The 17,566-nt window shown below is 46.0% G+C and overlaps 1 pseudogene; it reads right to left on the reverse strand.

Annotated features, from left to right (window-relative positions):
- Positions 1 to 230: 230 nt before the first annotated feature.
- On the reverse strand, positions 231 to 10,429 carry LOC104675992 (annotated as a pseudogene).
- Positions 10,430 to 17,566: the final 7,137 nt, after the last annotated feature.

Below are 17,566 nucleotides of genomic sequence, written 5' to 3' on the forward strand. Positions count from 1 at the left end.
TTGTTCCTGAATTTTGCTGGTCATTCTCATGGTCCCGAGCTCCCGAACTCCGGGTCGTGGACGTAGCCGAGGGGGAGGCTGGGGGCCTACGCGGCCTGTCCTGGCGGCGCTCACAGCGCTGGTGGAGCAGCTCTGCCCGGTCTTGCCACAGATCATGCATGGCCGCCATGTGAGCTAAAACTTCTATTTATTTCAAAGCAGTAATAATTTAAAATTATAAAAATCTTTCCACCGCTGAACGTTTAGAGGGTGAGGTTAGACAGGACGGGGGCGATGAGGACGCCCCAGAAGGGACGATGTGGCCCACGCCTTCCCGAGCCAGGGAGCCAGTGGGCCGGGCCAGGATCCTACCCTGGAACAGGCGGGGCCTGTAGCGCTGACCAGTCAAGAGTGGCGCCGCTGGGGCACCCAGTCTGTGGGTGCCGTGTGGCGCTGGCTGAGGGTGGGTGGGAAAGGCCCCGCAGTTTCCCCGCAGCCTCAGGCGCAGCGGGCACGGGTGGGTTCCGTTCGACGCGGGCTCAGGAGTTACTTGTGGCGTTCTCGTTGCAGGGCGAGCTGGAGGAGGAGGAGGACAACGAGGAGAAGTTCATCCCAGTCAGGCCCGGGGGTGTTCGTGGCCGTGTTCTGTCCCAGGAGGCTTTTTCGGCAGGCAGGGCAGCTGCTCGCCCAGCGCGTCGTCGTCCTTGCACACGGGGCACTGGAGCCGGGAGCCTACGTGCTGCTCGGTGACGGCGACGGTGGGGAGGGACTGGATTTTCTCTTCATCTGCCTGTGGGGGGCCGGTGTTTTCAAGCCGAGGAGCTGTTTGATGGCGTCCAGGCCGTTGGCCCCTCAGGCGTATTCCTTAGGGTTTGAATGCAGGACTCCCCAGGGACCCAGGCTGGGGATGGTGGCGGACGTGATGATGCCGTTGACGAGCTGCTGGATGATCCCTTCTAGCGTGGGGAGGCCTTTGTGCCGGGCAGTGGCCCCCCGCGTGGGGAGGCGGAGACGGGGATGCCGGGCTGGGTACGGGGCCAGGACTCTCTCCCACGGTCTCTCAGGGTCCTTGCTGCCGTCAGCCTGCGCCCCAGGAGGGAACGTGGGGATCTCGAAGCTGTCGTCAAAGATGCCGAAAGCAAACTGTCCGTAGCCCTGCGGCAGCGTGAACAGGTGCTGGTCCACGTTCTCCAACGGCGGTCGGCTCTAGTCCGTGGGGGCGGTGGCAGGAGTAGAATCGTTTTCTGTGTTCCTGGTCTCTTCAGGAAGCTCCTCCATAAAATCAGACATGCATCTTGGGCAGATATAATCCGACAGGCGCGGGACGATGTCCAAGTAGCAGCAGTGGCAGAAGAACCGTCCAAGCTGCGGAGACGCCTCGGTCCCTGCGAGGCTCCAGCCGCCGGCCGTTTGCTGCTCCCTGGCTGATCGATGCCCAACCCTTTTATATACTATGTTTTTCCCTACCTACATATTTATGATCAAGTTTCATTTACAAAATAGGCGCTTACAAAGTAAGCGATTAACAACAACAACGAATAATAAATAGAATAATTGAGTCAAATAAGGGTTACTTGAACAGAAGCACTGCAATACCATGGATTGGTCTGATAACCAACAGCTACTAAGAGACTAATGAGCAAGTAGCATCTACAGTTCAGATACACTAAACAGACGGAGGATTCACATGCCGGGAGGGGTGAAGCAAGGGGTGTGAGATTTCATCACCTCACTCAGAATGGCAAGCAATTGAAAACATGAATTATTTCTGGAATTTTCAATTTAATATTTTTGGACTACAGTTGACTGCAGGTAACTGAAACTGTGCATAAGGGGGCACTATTGAATCTGTATTTTGAATTTTCTAGCTAAGAATATCACTTTTTTTACTTTTTTGAGATGGAGTCTTACACTGTCACCCAGGCTAGAGTACAATGCCACGATCATGGCTCACTGCAACCTCCGCCTCCTGGGTTCAAATGATTCTCCTGCCTCAGCCTCCCGAGCAGCCCGGATGACAGGAACCCGCCACCACACCCAGGTAATTTTTGTATTTTTAGTACAGACAGGGTTACACTATGTTGGCCAGGCTATTCTTGAACTCCTGACCTCAGGTGATCCATCCGCCTTGGCCTCCCAAAGTGCTGGGATTACAGGCGTAAGCTACTGCCACCGGCCAGAATATCACTTTTTTACAATTTTTTTTTTTCTTAACTTTGAGACAGGGTTTCTCTTTGTCGCCCAGGTTGGAGTGCAGTGGTGCCATCACAGGTCACTGCTACCTCTGCCTCCTAGGCTCAAGCAATCATCCCGCCTCAGCCTCCCTAATAGCTGGGACGCAGGTGCCCACAACCATGCCTGGCTAATTTTGTGTTTTTTGTAGTGAAGCGTTTCACCATTCTGCCTAGGCTTGTCTTGAACTCCTGGGCTCAAGTGATTCACTCGCCTCAGCCTTTCAAAGTGCCAGGATTACAGTCATGAGCCACATGGCCAAGAATATCACTTTTACCTTTAACAGATATTTTTCTTTTTCTTCTTCTTTTTTTTTTTTTTTTTTTTTTTTGAGACAGGGTCTCACTCTGTTGCCTGGGCTGGAGTGCAGTGGCATGAACAAGGCTCACTGCAGCCTCAATCTCGGGCTCAAGTGATTCTACCACTTCAGCCTCCTAAATAGCTGGGACCACAGGCATTCATCACCCTACCTGGCTACCTTTTAAAATTTTGTGTGGAGACCAGGTCTCACTATACTGCCCAGGCTAGTCTCGAATTCCTGACTCAAATGATCCTCCCGTCTTGGCGTCCCAAATTGCTGAGATTACAGGCATGAACTATCACCCCTGGCCAACAGTTATTTTTCTTTACTGCAAGAGCATTACCTTGTCATGGTAGAAAAGATTAGACTCCAGAGATTAAATAAAAACATAAAATCATGTTACCCCACATTTAGAGATAGCCACTATTAACCTTTGGATATATTCCTCCAGGGCCTTTTTAATGAATCTCAATGCAGGGATATATATGCTCCCAAGTCCTTCAACTTTCTGTGGTCGCCTATTCTTTGACAGCCAAATAAAATATCTTGGTCCCATGCCACATGCTAAGGGACATCAAGCCTTCTCCTGGTAATTTTCCAATCCCTGGTTCAGCTAAATCCCACCTCCATTTCCTAAAGTTGCTGTCTGCTCTCTTCTCTGCTTTGTCCCTGCACCCTCTACGCCATCTATCTCCTCCTTTGTCCCCAAAGGTCACCAAGCACTAAGTGGATAACAGATTCTTCTTTACTGGAGTTCAGGATCAAGAAGGTGACCCCTAACCAAGCACAAAGTAGGAGATGACATAAGGTTCAGCGCTGACCATTGCTGTCAGCAATGGAGATTTCTTATGGACTTCTGCGTCCAAGGACTTGCCCTGCTGCCATCTTGGTCTTCTCCCTTCCACCTCTAACCAAGTCCTTCCCCGCTTTGCTACACATGTCAGGACCTTGAAAATAGAGTCTTTCTGACCTATCAGAAAGAAAGATCAGATTCCTGGTACTTCTGTTGTGCAGAACAGCTTAGCTCATCTATACATCTATACTTTTGTCTCCTAATAGAGCTTGTCCAGGTACCTGCTCTTTCATAGTAGGGGGAGGGGTGATAGTGGGATGGGGAATGAGACAAAAAAAGACAGAGATATCAAGAGAGTTTCCAAAACTAAGAAACAAAGTGTCATAGGGCCCTACAACCACCCTCTGTTTCAAAGACTCATTTGAATGGCTCACAGAACTCAAACAAATGGCTAGACTCATAGTTTAGTTCATTGCATTGAAAGAATACAGATTTACATCCTGATCTAGTTTGAAGGAAAAAGAAAGAAGGAAGGAAGGAAGGAAGGAAGGAAGGAAGGAAGGAAGGAAGGAAGGAAGGGAGGAAGGGAGGAAGGAAGGAAGCAAAAGAATACAGATTAGCAGCCTGGGCAACATGGTGAAATCCTGTCTCTACCAAAAATAAAAACAAAATAAAATAAAATAAAATAAAATAAAATAAAATAAAATAAAATAATTAGCTGGGTGTGGTGATGGGTGCCTGTATTCTCAGCTACTGGGGAGGCTGAGGTGGGAGGACCACCTGAGCCTGAGAGGCAGAAGTTGCAATGAGCCAAAATCATACCACTGCACTCCAGCCTGGCAGACAGAGAGAGACCCTGTCTCAAAAAAAAAGAAAGAAGAAAGAGAAAGAAAAGAAAAAAGAAGAAAGAAAGAACAGAAAGAAAGAAAGGAACGAAAGAAAGGAAAGAAGGAAAGGAAAGGAAGGAGAAGGAAAGGAAAGGAAAGGAAAGGAAAAGGAAAGGAAAGAAAGGAAAGAAAGAAAGGAAGGAAAGGAAAAGGAAAGGAAAGGAAGGAAAAAGGAAAAGGAAAGGAAAGGAAAGGAAAGGAATGGAAAGGAAGGGACACGTAAAGTAACTACCTGAACTGAAAGGAAATGAAAATTTAAGGAAATGAAATTAAATTAAAGGAAAAAAGGAAAGTCAAGTATAAAAGAAAATAAGAAAAGAAAGAAGAGCACAAACAGACACAAGACAAGACAGGAGGGAGGGGTCAGGCACAGTGGCTCACGCCTGTAATCCCAGCACTTTGGGAAGCCGAGGCTGGCAGATCTTGAGGTCAGGAGATCAAGACCACCCTGGCTAACACGGTGAAACCCTGTCTCTACTAAAAATACAAAAAATTAGCCGGGCGTGGTTCCCAGCTACTCCGGAGGCTGAGGCAGGAGAATGGCGTGAACCCAGGAGGCAGAGCTTGCAGTGAGCCGAGATCACACCATTGCACTCCAGCCTGGGCAACAGAGCAAGATTGCGTCCCCCTCTCCCAAAAAAAAAAAAAAAAAAAAAAAGAAAGGAGGGAGGGAGGAAGGACCCTTATTTACTTAACTGATCCCATATTATTAGACATTAACTTGTTTTCATTTTTTACTGTAATGGATAACACTTTAACAACATCCCTGTAAATTATGATGGTGGTGCTATGTCCAGTGCTGTTATGACTCAAAGAGAAATTCCCACATGATTACGCCCTGGTTCACCTTATGAGGAGGGAGAGCTCCCCTTGGGCTAAGTCCTAACACATCCAGTCTAGGGGACCTTACAAGTGTTGTGGCCCCAGGATAGTTACAAGGGGGTTGTTTACAGACAATGGGACAATGAGAAGCTGGCTGCCTTGACTCCCTACCCCATCCTCCAAATGGAAGGTGCCTCTCTCTAGAGTTCATCTTGAGGGCTCCGGATTCCTCCTCATTTTCCTCTTCCTCTGTTGTCCCTCCCCTCCCCATCCCACACCAAGCCCAGGTGCATCTCATCTTGGAGTTGTGAGGGAGAAGGCTCCAGACCCTTCCTGTGTCTCAGTCCAGCAACTGCTTTTACAGAGCTCTAAGGAGGGAGAAAAGCAAACCAAACCTTAGGGTACAGTGAATGAACAAGAGAAGGAGAGGAATATATCAAAAATACTCATTGTGAGTTGGGCACAGTGGCTCATGCCTGTAATCCCAACACTTTCGGAGGCCAAAGCAGATGGATTGCTTGAGCCCAGGAGGTCGAGACCAGCTTAGGCAACAAAAATTAGCCAGGCATGGTGGTGTGCACCTGTAGTCCCAGCTACTTGGGAGGCTGAGGTGGGAGGATCTCCCGAGCCCAGGAGGTTGATGCAGGACTAAGGCATGATCTAGCTACCAAACTCCAGCCTGAGTGACAGAGAAAATATGCATTGTGACATTTAGAGCTACAACTCTGCCACAAAACAAAAGCAGCATCTGCATCCTTCATTCAATATTTCCTTAAGACAGGTTACTATATATTAGGCATTTATATGGTTTGGCTGTGTCCCCACCCAATCTCATCTTGAATTGTAGCTCCCATAATTCCTAAATGTTGAGGAAGAAGGCCAGTGGGAGATAATTGAGTCGTGGGGGTGGTCCCCCCATACTGTTCTCGTGGTAGTGAATAAGTCTCACAACATGTGATGTTTTTATAAGGGGTTTCCCCTTTCGCTTGGGTCTCAATTATCTCTTGCCTGCAGCCATGTGGGACGTGGCTTTCTCCTTCCACCATGATCGTGGGGTCTCCCCAACCACGTGGCGCTGTGAGTTCATCGAACCTCTTTTTCTTTGTAAAATCCCCAGTCTCGAGTGTGTCTTTGTTGGCAGTGTGAAAACAGACTAATACAGGCATTGACTGTTACAAGTGCTTTCCAAATATTAACTTAATTTCCCTAGTATCCTATGAGTTTAGGAACTGTTATTATCCCCACATTACAGATGAAGAAACTGAGGCATGAGGACATTGAGTAATTTGCTCAAGGTCATGCAGGTGTAATTGGCAGAGATGAGATTCCAACCTAGGCTGTCTGCTTCTCTGTTTGCTATGTGGCCTCTCCTTAGGAGTGAAATTGAAAAGAATGCATGCATTTCAAGGGTTTCAAAACAGGTGCCCTCCTGAAGGTTGTTATCTATTTTAAACTTCTGTGTAAACAGAACTGTATTCATTCAATAGTTATTTGTTGAGTGCTCACTACATGCCAGATTCCGGGGCCACATCGACGAACCAGACATAAACCTGCTATCAAGGAGTTTCTAGAAAACAGGACAAACGCCATACTTGGCTGGCTGTGCTGTGGTATAGACAACAGCAGGGTGCCCTGGAGCAGTCAGAACCATACTTAGTTTAGTTTTAGGGTTAGAAAAGACTTCTGGGCCCAAGTGCAGTGGCTCATGCCTGTAATTTCAGCATTTTGGAAGGCCGAGGCAGGAGGACTGCTTGAGTCCAGAAGTTCAAGACTAGCCTGGGCAGCACAGTGAGATCCTGTCTCTACAAAATTTAAAAATTAGCCAAGTATGGTGGTGCACACCTGTGGTTCCAGCTACTTGGGAGGCTGAGGTGAGAGGATTGCTTGAGCCTCGGAGGTCAAGGCTGCAATGAGCCATGATTGCGTCACTGCACTCCAGCCTGGGCGACAGAGACCCTATCTCAAAAAAAGAAGAAAGACTTCCTGCAGGGCAAGATTTATGAACTAAGAGCTGGACTGATGAGGAAGAGTTAGCCAGGAGAGTGGGGACTTTGGAAATGTAACCAATGGGGCTCCATTATAGCTTTTGAGGGTCCTAGGCATTTCACTTTCATGGCCTCTCCCTCCCTTAAACAAATATATTAAAATACATATTTTATGGCTGTGTTGGTATAAACACATAAATTACTATTATATATTAAAACACCTTCTGCGATTTAAAAGTTCATTGTTTTTCTTTCTAAATTTAAAGAAATTAAAACATGTTCATAGATCTCTAAAAATACTGTGGTCCCCAAGTGCTGTGCCTTCAGAAGTCAGCAGAAATGGAGCCTGGAGGTGGCAGGTGCAGGTGAGAAAGACCTTTGTCAGCCAAGGAAAGGGTTTAGATGTGATCCTGAATGTCTAGGAGCTACACATGGGTTTTAAGGAGGGCAATGTGAATGGGTTCATTTCAGAAAGATCCTGTAGCTTCAGTGTGGAGCATGGCTGGGAGGGGAGGCTGGAGGTGAAGTCATGAGCTCTGAGTGTGTCAGAGGGATCCAGGGGAGATCTGAGGGCACACACAACCAAGGAAGGAACCCAGAGAATGGGACAGACAAACTTAGAGACTAACGGGGTAAAATCAATGGGACTTGGCAATTGGTCGAATGCAGGGGTGAGGAGAGGGGGCATCCAAGGAGATTCCCAGGTGTGTGCCTTGGTGCCTGAGTAGAGTCATCTGTTACACTGCAGATGAAAAGGAACAGATTGGGGGGCATGGTAGGAAAAAATAGTTAAGGTTTTTTTTTAGCAGTATTGAGTTTGTGATGCCTTGGGACATCCATAGGGAGAGATTTTTCAGAGGCAATGGGTCAAATGGTTCTAAAAAAAATTGCAGTGATTTAAAAAGTATCAAGCCACTATCCACTGTCAATAGAACATATGCTCTATATTTTCAAGACACTTTAGAGCTCTTAAGGTAATGTCACATGTGTTTTCATTTTGTGCTTATACTATCATGGTTAAGAGCATGAACTCTAGGCCAGGTGTGGCTCACACCTGTAATCCCAGCACTTTGAGAAGACCGGGTGGGCAGATGGCTTGAACCTAGAGTTTGAGACAAGCCTGGGCAACATAGTGAAACTTTATCTCTACAAAAAAAAAAAAAAAAAAAAAAAAAAAAGCCAGGTGGCATAGTCCCATCTACTCAGGAGGTTATGGTGGGAGGATCCCTTGAGTCCAGGATGTTGAGGCTGCAGTAAGCATGATTGTGTCATTGTACACTCCACCCTAAGTGACAGAGTGAGACCCTATCAATAAAAAGAAAGGGAAAGAAAGAAAGAAGGAAGGAAAGAAAGAAAGAAAGAAGGAAGGAAGGAAGGAAGGAAGGAAGGAAGGAAGGAAGGAAGGAAGGAAGGAAGGAAGGAGAAAAGAAGAAGAAGAAAAGGAAAAAAGGAAGGAAGGAAGGAAGGAAGGAAAAGAAAGAGAGCGTGGGCTCTAGCCACAGACTGTGTGGTTCAAATCTCATGAGTGCCACTTTGTAACTATGTCATGTTGGGAAAGTTATTTAAACCTTCTTTGCTTCAAGTTTTCCATCTGCAAAATGGGTAGAATAACAGTCCCAGCTCAGAGGTATATGATTAAGTGAACAAACAGCTATAAAACACTTAGAGCAGGTGCCTGGCATTTAGCAAGCACTCAATAAGGACAACTGTTCCTATTCCCACCGCAGCAGCAGCGCCTATTATATTCCCCACTTCCCTAGACCTTTCTGTGGTAGTGGAGTTTGCAGGAATCCTCATCTGCACTATCTTTCATTGCATCTCCTCCTGGCCACTGTTGCTCATATCTGCCACATTGATGAGAAAGGAGTGTGATGGTGACCAGGGTTTTCCGGAGGGTCTATGATGGGGCTTGGCATCCTGGGAGGAGTCAACATTACAAATGGTGGCATTCAATGGCAAAAGCCTTTATGAAGGTCTCCAAAGGAGGGAGGAGTTGCTAAAATGGAGACTTGTTCAAAGCTGGAGGAAAGGAGGAAACATATGGTTCATGGTAAATGAGCTTGACTTCGTTTAGTCCATGTTAGCTAATAAAAGCTTCCCAGAAGTTCACAAAGCAACTCCTGTTGCTGACCTGACACTGCAGCTGCAGTCAGGGTTCAGCCAACCTGCATAGCAACACGCTAAGGTGAGGCCAACTGGCTTCCCAGATAACACAGAAGGAACAAATCCCAGAGTTTGTTTAATTCCGGCCAAACTTAACTGAATGTAGAAAAAAAAATGGATGTTCCTAGGAGGTCTGAGAGCTGTTGAGAATATATGTATAGTAAAGCAGACTAGGGCAGGGGAGTCACCAGATCATCTTGTGATTAAATCAGATGGACAGGACTTTGCCAGGCGCTTTTCATATTAGTTCACCCTCCCAACAATCCCACTAGCAAAGTGTTATTCACCTCTTTAATAGAAAAGTTAAATAATTTTCCTGCAGTGATCCAGCCAGGAAGGGGTAGAGCTGGGATTGGAGCTGGGTCTATTTGACTCCAGGACCTAAACTCTTTCTGTGGATCAAAAAGATGGATAGGCTGGGTACAGTGGCTCACCCCTGTAATCCCAACACTGGGAGGCAGAGGTGGGAAAATTGCTTGAGCCCAGGATTTCGAGACTGGCCTGGGCAACATGGTGAGACTCAGTCTCAAAACAAAATAAATAAAATAAATAAAAAATTAGCCAGGCATGGTGGCATGTGCTTGTGTTCTCAGATACTTGGGAAGTTGAGAGGGGAGGATCACTTGAGTCCAGGAAGTTGAAACTGCAGTGAGCTGTGTTTGCAACACTACGCTTCAGCCTGTGCAACAGAGCAAAACCCTATCTTGAAAGAAAAATTAAAAAGATGGATAGCAGTGCTGAGCTTTGGGGCCGTTCATGGCACTGTTCTGTGTTGTCGTTAGCAAATAATAACAACAATTAACATTTATTGCCCTGTGCTAAGAGTCTTATGTATATAATTTCATTTGCTTCCCCTAGTAACCCTATAGAGAGGGTACTATTATTGCCTTGCTTTTGCAGATAAGATTAAGGTACGGGGAATCTGAAAAATGTGTCCAAGGTCACACACCTAGTAAATGGCAGAGCTAGGACTCAAGCCCAGGGAGTCTCCCAAACCCATGCATTCATGCCGCATGCTGTTCTCCTACCAGAAACAGGAACCAGCAGCTCTTGGCACTAACCCTAACCCCAACAGTTTTAAAGTCCTGTTCAAGGGCAGGAGGAGGGACTTGCAGGTCCACATAATTCCTGCATGAGCTTTGGAACCAGGCAGCGCTAAATTCACACTGAGCCTGGCAACTCACGGTGAGAACTGCTTCTCAGCTTGGCCTCCAGCCTCCTCCTCTCCACCCAGATCCAGCTGTGGCTGCCTGCTCCTTTCTGCCATTTTCCAGGATTGTTATGTGAGCACACAGGGAAACAAAAGTGCTACAACCCCGTCTGTGTCCAGCCCCGTCCTCTCCTGCTTTCCACCCAACATCAACAGACCACAGCGCCCCCTCCGTTTCCCCAGAAAGAGGTTGCTCACCTACACTCACAACAATAGTGAATGATGTGAAATTTACTGAAAGTTTCAAGGCAAAGCTGGGGAAGGGGATCTACTGAAAACAATTTCATTTTTATTCTTCCATACTTCTTTTTAGCCTACCACCCATTTCTTGTCACCCCACCACCACCACCACCTGGCTTTTCTCCCCACACATTCCCTGCCATGGTAGGGGTGGTGACCCAGAGGGGACTTCTCTCTTCTCCATGTCTTGCTCTTCTCTGCGGTTTTTCTTGGACCCCTGCTCCAGTTAACCACCATCTTTTCTTATCCAGCACACCTTTGGGTGCCTCCCCCCAGCCCAGGTGGTTTGTTAAAAGTGTTTCTTCTGAGTAAGTGCCATTCTCTCCCTGCAAGGGGCTTCCTTGGCCAGTAACCATTTGTTAAAGCTCTTTAGTAAAAGGACAACGATGAAAATGGCCATTATAGCCAGAGCTGCAGTGCTTATCTTGGGAAGGGAAGCGCGACAGACTTTGCCTGCACTGGCCTTTCCCCCACTTCCTCCATTTCCAAAGGTCACTGATTTCAAAGGTCTTGGCAAGTCTGCCCTGAGCTCCTCTTTTCCCATCTGTGGGTTTCTAGCTCCTCCTAACAGCAAGAGGGATTTGTCTCTGAAGGTTGCCAAAGGGAGTGGCAAGAACCTCTCAGACAGCAATTACGTTGAAGAGCCCTCCCTGGAGAACAGGCTCTTTCTCTTCCAAATTGGAAAATCCTCACATTGTGCCAATTAGTCCAGAGGGCACTTGGAACTTTACCAGCCGAAACACTTACAACTCTTAAAGGGAAAATGAGCAAGGAACAAAGGCAACCTTCAAGGGGCCGTGGCAGGAGCCAGGTGGCTTTTAAAGAAAAAGCACAAGGTAAGAACGAGCTGTGACCCTGGTGGAACACAGCGTTAAATCCATCTCAGAAACAACCATCACTGATTAAAGTTAAATTCGAGGCTTTTTTCTCCTGAGAAAGTGTAGATTTCATTGCCAAATGCTACAGCCAACCCCAGTACCCTGGAGGTGAAATGTCTATTTTGAAAAAGACGTAACATCAGAAACATCTTGCTGCCCATAAGTGAAGGGATTATATGACCCACTGAAGGTTAATTATTTATTATAGTAACAGAATAGCCCCAGCCTGGACAACATAGAGAGACCGTGTCTCTACCAAAAATTTAAAAATTGACTGGGTGTGGTAGTGCTCACCTGTGATCCCAGCTACTCGGGAGGTTGGAGGATCACTTGAGTCCAGGAGGTCGAGGCTGCAATGAGCTGTGATTGTGCCACTGCACTCTAGCCTGAGTGACAGAGCAAGACCATGTCCCCCCTCCCCAAAAAAAGAATGACTGTCCGGGCACTGCACAATGACTCACATCTGTAATCCTAGCACTTTGGGAGGCTGAGGCCGGTGGATTGCTTGAGCTCAGGAGTTTGAGACCAGCCTGGACAACATGGTGAAACCCCATTTCTACAAAAAATACAAAAAAATTAGACGGGCATGGTGGCTTATGCCTGTATTCCCAGCTACTAGAGGGCTAAGGTAGGAGGATCCCTTGAGCTCAGGAGGCAGAGGTTGAAGTGAGCCGAGATTGTGCCACTGTACTCCACCCTGGGTGACAGAGTGAGACCCTGTCTCAAAAAAAAAAAAACAAGAATGGCAAACATGGTTACATGTTCCTTTTTAATCATATTGGCTTTGGGATGCAGTGTAAGATTTATTTTGAAATATATTTGCTGCCTTTCTTACACTTTGCCAAAGACAATATCCAACTTTGTTTGCTGTCCCCAGGTGAACAGTAGCTGATTGTCTGGAGGAGTCTGAAGGTATGCAGGGTGGCAGAAGGAAGCTGGCTTGGATGAACATCTTGCCATATGGAGTCACAAATTGAATGGCCCCTTTTCAGCTTGGTTGAGAGCAAGCTCCTGAAGCTTCAATCTGGGGTCAGTTTGGGGAAAAGAAGAAATCTTACAGAAACTGTCCAGGACACATCACATGTAGGTTGGAAGAGGGACATTGACAGGGGCAATCTAGTCCAGGGCAAGCTCTGTATGCCAGAGGACACCAGACCAAGGTATGTCATTGATGATACTATTTAATTCCAGAGGGAGTCAGTCGGATGCAGCTCTTGCTTTTGAGTTTAGCCCTAATGTTCTCAACTGACAAATTTCTTTTTTTTCTTTTGAGGCAGGGTCTCATTGTCACCTAGGGTGGAGTGCAGCGGTGCCATCACAGCTCAGGCGGTAGTTAGCCTCCCAAGTAGTTAGGACTACAGGCATGCACTGCTGTACTTGGCTAATTTTTGTATTTTTTGTAGAGACAGGGTTTCACCGTGTTGCCCAGGCTTGTCTATAACTCCTGGGCCCAAGCAATCCTCCCACCTTGGCTTCCCAAAGTGCTGGGATTATAGGCATGAGCCACCATGCCCAGCTTGGCTGACAAATTCTGATGGCAGAAAAAATAAAATACCAAGATTGTTTGTAAACATCACAGCAAAATATTGCACTTATTTCACTGCCCCCTGAAGTGACCACATTTTTGTTTTGTTATGTTTTGTGACAGGGGTCTCACTTAGTCACCCAGGTTGCAGTGCAGTGGCATGATCATAGCTCACTGCAGCCTCAATTTCCTGGGCTCAAGTGATTCTCCCACCCCACACTCTTAAGTAACTGGAACTACAGGCATACACCACCATGCCCGGCTATTTTTTTTTGTTTTTATTTTTATATGTAGAGATAGGATGTCGCTATATTGCCCAGGCTAGTCTAGAACTCCTGGGCTCAAATGATCCTCCCACCTCGGCCTCCCAAAGTGCTGAGGTTACATGTCTGAGTCATTGCACCCAGTCAGTGACCACTTTTGAGAAACAAAAAAACAAATTCCCAATCCTAACGTATCATGGATCTGAGCCCCAAAGCATGTGTGTCTTCACCAGATTTGATTTACTTTAACTAAGTACATTCTTTAAAATAAATAGAGAGAGGGTCTCCCTATGTTGCCCAGGCTGGTCTTGAACTCCTGAGCTCAAGCGACCCTCCATGTTGGCCTCCCAAAGCGCTGGGATTACAGGTGTGAGCCGCTGCATCTGGCTTTAACCAAGTACATTCTAACACAACTTCTCTTAATTTAGGGTTTTGGGGTTTTTTTCTTTACTTTTTTACATTGGTGTATTAATTTTTAAATATTTTCTCAGCAGTTGCTTTTTCCTAATTCAGATGAAAACAGGGCCTGGCTTGGGCTTTAGCAAATTAAAACAGGTTATGCTTCTACAAGCAGAGTTAAATGTGTTCCCAGAGAGTTGCCAGTGCCACTTTATTTTTGGTTACAGTTCTCTCAAGCGTACCTTTTAATAGCTCTTGAAGTAGGGGCAGTAATCCTTGGAAACAAGACAAACCAGTTTTCTCCCCTCTACCCCGCAACTCCCTTTTGCCTTTACCTGAAGCAACTAAATTAGAAGCTGAATGTCATGAATCCTATAGTTTTACTTGAAATTTTCTGCTGCTGACACTGATGTTTTCTTTCTTGTTAGAATCAGGAACACTTAAAAAGTCAAACCTCCTCATGACCTGATCTCAAAGTACATTTGAATTTTTTTTTTTTTTTTTTTTTTTTTTTTGAGATAGAGTTTTGCTCTTGTTGCCCAGGCTGGAGTGCAATGGTGCAGTCTTGGCTCACTGCAGCCTCTGCCTCCCAGGTTCTAGTGATTCTCCTGTCTCACCCTCCTCCTGAGTAGCTGGGATTACAGGCACCTGTCAGCACACCCAGCTAATTTTTGTATTTTTGGTAGAGACGGGGGTTTCATCATGTTGGCCAGGCTGGTCTTGAACTCCTGACCTCTAGTGATCCGCCCACCTCAGCCTCCCAAAGTGCTGGGATTACAGGCATGAGCCATGGCACCCGGCCTGTAATGTTTTTTTCCCATGGCAATATTTCTCAGCTACTCTGGGCTTATGAAGAAGAGTATAATAATGCCTTTCCCAGCTTTAAAACCACATTGTATTTAGTCAGAATTAGGCAACGCTGTAAGTGATAGAAAACCCAAACCAACGGTAGCTTAAGACAGAAATTTATTTCTCTCCCATGTAAAGCAAGAAAAGGAGTACAAAGGTGGAATGGTGGCTCCAGTCCTCAAAATCCTCAGGGACCTCGGCTCATTCTAGCATATCTTCCTACCATGATCCCAAATGGTTGCATTCACATTCCAGCCAGTAAAATAAAAGATGGAGAAAGGGAACAAAAGGCACACCAAAGGGGACGGTTTCCAGCTGCTGCCAGAAAAACACTTCTGTTTATATCCTGGTGGCCAGAACTTAGTCACGTGGCCACACTTAACTGCTGGGAAATGTGGTATTTTTTTTTCCTGGATGGCTGTGTGCCCAGTTAAAAATTCTACCTGGGCCGGGCGCAGTGGCTTACGCCTGTAATCCCAGCACTTTGGGAGGCCAAGACAGGCGGAACACGAGGTCAGGAGATCGAGACCATCCTGGCTAACACGTTGAAACCCCGTCTCTACTAAAATACAAAAAAAAAAAAAAAAAAAAAAATTAGCCGGGCGTGGTGGCGGGCGCCTGTAGTCCCAGCTACTCGGGAGGCTGAGGCAGGAGAATGGCGTAAACCCGGGAGGCGGAGCTTGCAGTGAGCTGAGATCCGGCCACTGCGCTCCAGCCTGGGCGACAGAGAGAGACTCCGTCTCAAAAAAAAAAAAAAAAAATTCTACCTCTATGCCATACACCCTAGGGCATATGGTCTTAAAATTTACCAATTTCTATCAATTTTACCTTGAGAATTTGAAACCCCTCTTGAGATTACTAAATAACAATATAAGATGGTATAAAATCAGTATCAGAAATACCCCCACCCTTTATAATATTCATACAACATTTTACCAGAATTTTGCTTTGGGAGTCCATAGGAATTGAATAACTTTAAAACCAGAAAAAGATTTAAGCAAAACAATGTTCATCACAGTTATTTAAAATCAGAAAAACTGAAATGACACTTTGAGAGGCCCAGCTGGGCAATTGCTAGAGCCCAGGAGTTTGAGACCAGCCCAGGCAACATGGTGAAACCCTGTCTCTACAAAAAAATTTTTAAAAATAATCCAGGCATGGTGGTGTACACTTGTAATCCCAGCTACTCATGAAGCGGAGATAGGAAGATCACATGAGCCAGGGATGTCGAGGTTGCAGTGAGCCAAGATGTCACCACTGCACTCCAGCTGGGTGACAGAATGAGACCCTGTCTGAAAAAAAAAAAAAGAAAAGAAAAGAAAAAGTGAAATTTGAATAAATGTCAAAATATGGAGGACTGGTCAGATGAAGTGTAGAACATTTTTTAATGGAATATTATGTATCTGTTAAAAATGATGTTTACAAGGCCAGACACAGTGGCTCAGGCCTGTAATCCCAGCCCTTCAGGAGGTCAAGGCAGGAGGGCCACTTGATGCCAGGAGTTCAAGACCAGTCTGGGAAACAAAATGAGACTTTGTCTCTACAAAAAAATAGAAAAATTAGCAGGCTGTGGCGGTGGCACCTGTAGTCCCAGCTATGCGAGAGGCTGAGGCAGAAGGATCACTTGAGCCCAGGAGTTCAAGGCTGCTGTGAGCTATGACCATATCACTGCACTCTGCTCTCCAACTTGGGCAACAGAGCAAGACCTTATCTCTTTTAAAAAAAATTATATTGCAAAGAACCCACAGTAATATAGATAAATTCTTACAATGCCCCGTTAAATAAAAATACGGGAATATGAATTAAGCCAAATGACTTTTTTGGATAATGAGACTTTTAATAACTATTTTTCCTACATTTCTTTATTTTCTAAATTTTGTTACTATTACACTTATTATTTTATTAGAAATAAAAAATGCCACTGGGTGCGGTGGCTCATTCCTGTAATCCCAGCACTTTGGGAGGCCAAGACAGGTGGATCACCTGAGGTCAGGAGTTGGAGACCAGCCTGGCCAACATGGTGAAACCCTGTCTCTACTAAAAATACAAAATGAGCCGGGTGTGGTGGCACATGCCTGTAATCCCAGCTACTCGGGAGGCTGAGGCAGGAGAATCGCTTGAACCCGGGAGGCGGAGGTTGCAGTGAACCAAGATGGCACCATGGCACTCCAGCCTGGGCAACAAGAGTGAAACTCTATCTCAAATAAATAAATAAATAAATAAATAAATAAATAAAATCCTATCCCCTAGTCTCTCTGGGTACCTACACCTTACAAATCTTTAGGTAGCTATACTCTACCCATCGCTAGATACCTATACTCTACCCATCTCATAGGGCTCAGTTTAATCTGACCTCCTGTCCAAAAGCTTTTCTGGCCACTCCCTCTCTTCTGCATTATTGCTGACACCACTTGTAATGGGAAGTCGTTTCTTTTTTTTTTTAGAAGAGCCTTAATTGGTTGTCTAGGCTAGAGTACAGTGACATGATCATGGCTCGCTACCTTGACCTCCCAGGCTCAAGCGATTCTCCCACCTCAGCCTCCTTGAGTAGCTGGGACTATAGGTGCACACCACCATGCCTGGCTAATTTTTAAACTTTTTTGTAGAAACAGGGGGTTCTCCCTATGGGGCCCAGGCTGGTCTTGAACTCCTAGACTCAAACAATCCTCCTGCCTCAGCCTTCCAAAGTGTTGGGATTACAGATGTAAGCCACTGCACCTGGCAAAAGTCCTTTTTTTGTTTGTTTGTTTTGCCAGCATCAGGGGGAGTCCTCTGATGAGAAGCTATTTGGGCCTCAAGGAGGTTAGACCTTTCCTCTCTCTCCTCCTTGGTAGATACAGAGTAGTCCTGTAGGCCCACTTATCAGATGCTCCAGCCCAGGACTTTGGACTTTGAATTGGTGGAAATAACTCTGTAGTCTACGTGGGCTTTGGATATTTGAGGATATTAAGATATTTTTAACTTGGGGGGTGGTAGGGGAGTGATAATGGTATTATGGTTGTTTTTAAATTTTATTTTTAAAATGTAGGTGTTCAAGCCC

The sequence above is a fragment of the Rhinopithecus roxellana genome, chromosome 19, assembly GCF_007565055.1.
Source record: "Rhinopithecus roxellana isolate Shanxi Qingling chromosome 19, ASM756505v1, whole genome shotgun sequence".
NCBI classification, from domain to species: Eukaryota; Metazoa; Chordata; class Mammalia; order Primates; family Cercopithecidae; genus Rhinopithecus; species Rhinopithecus roxellana.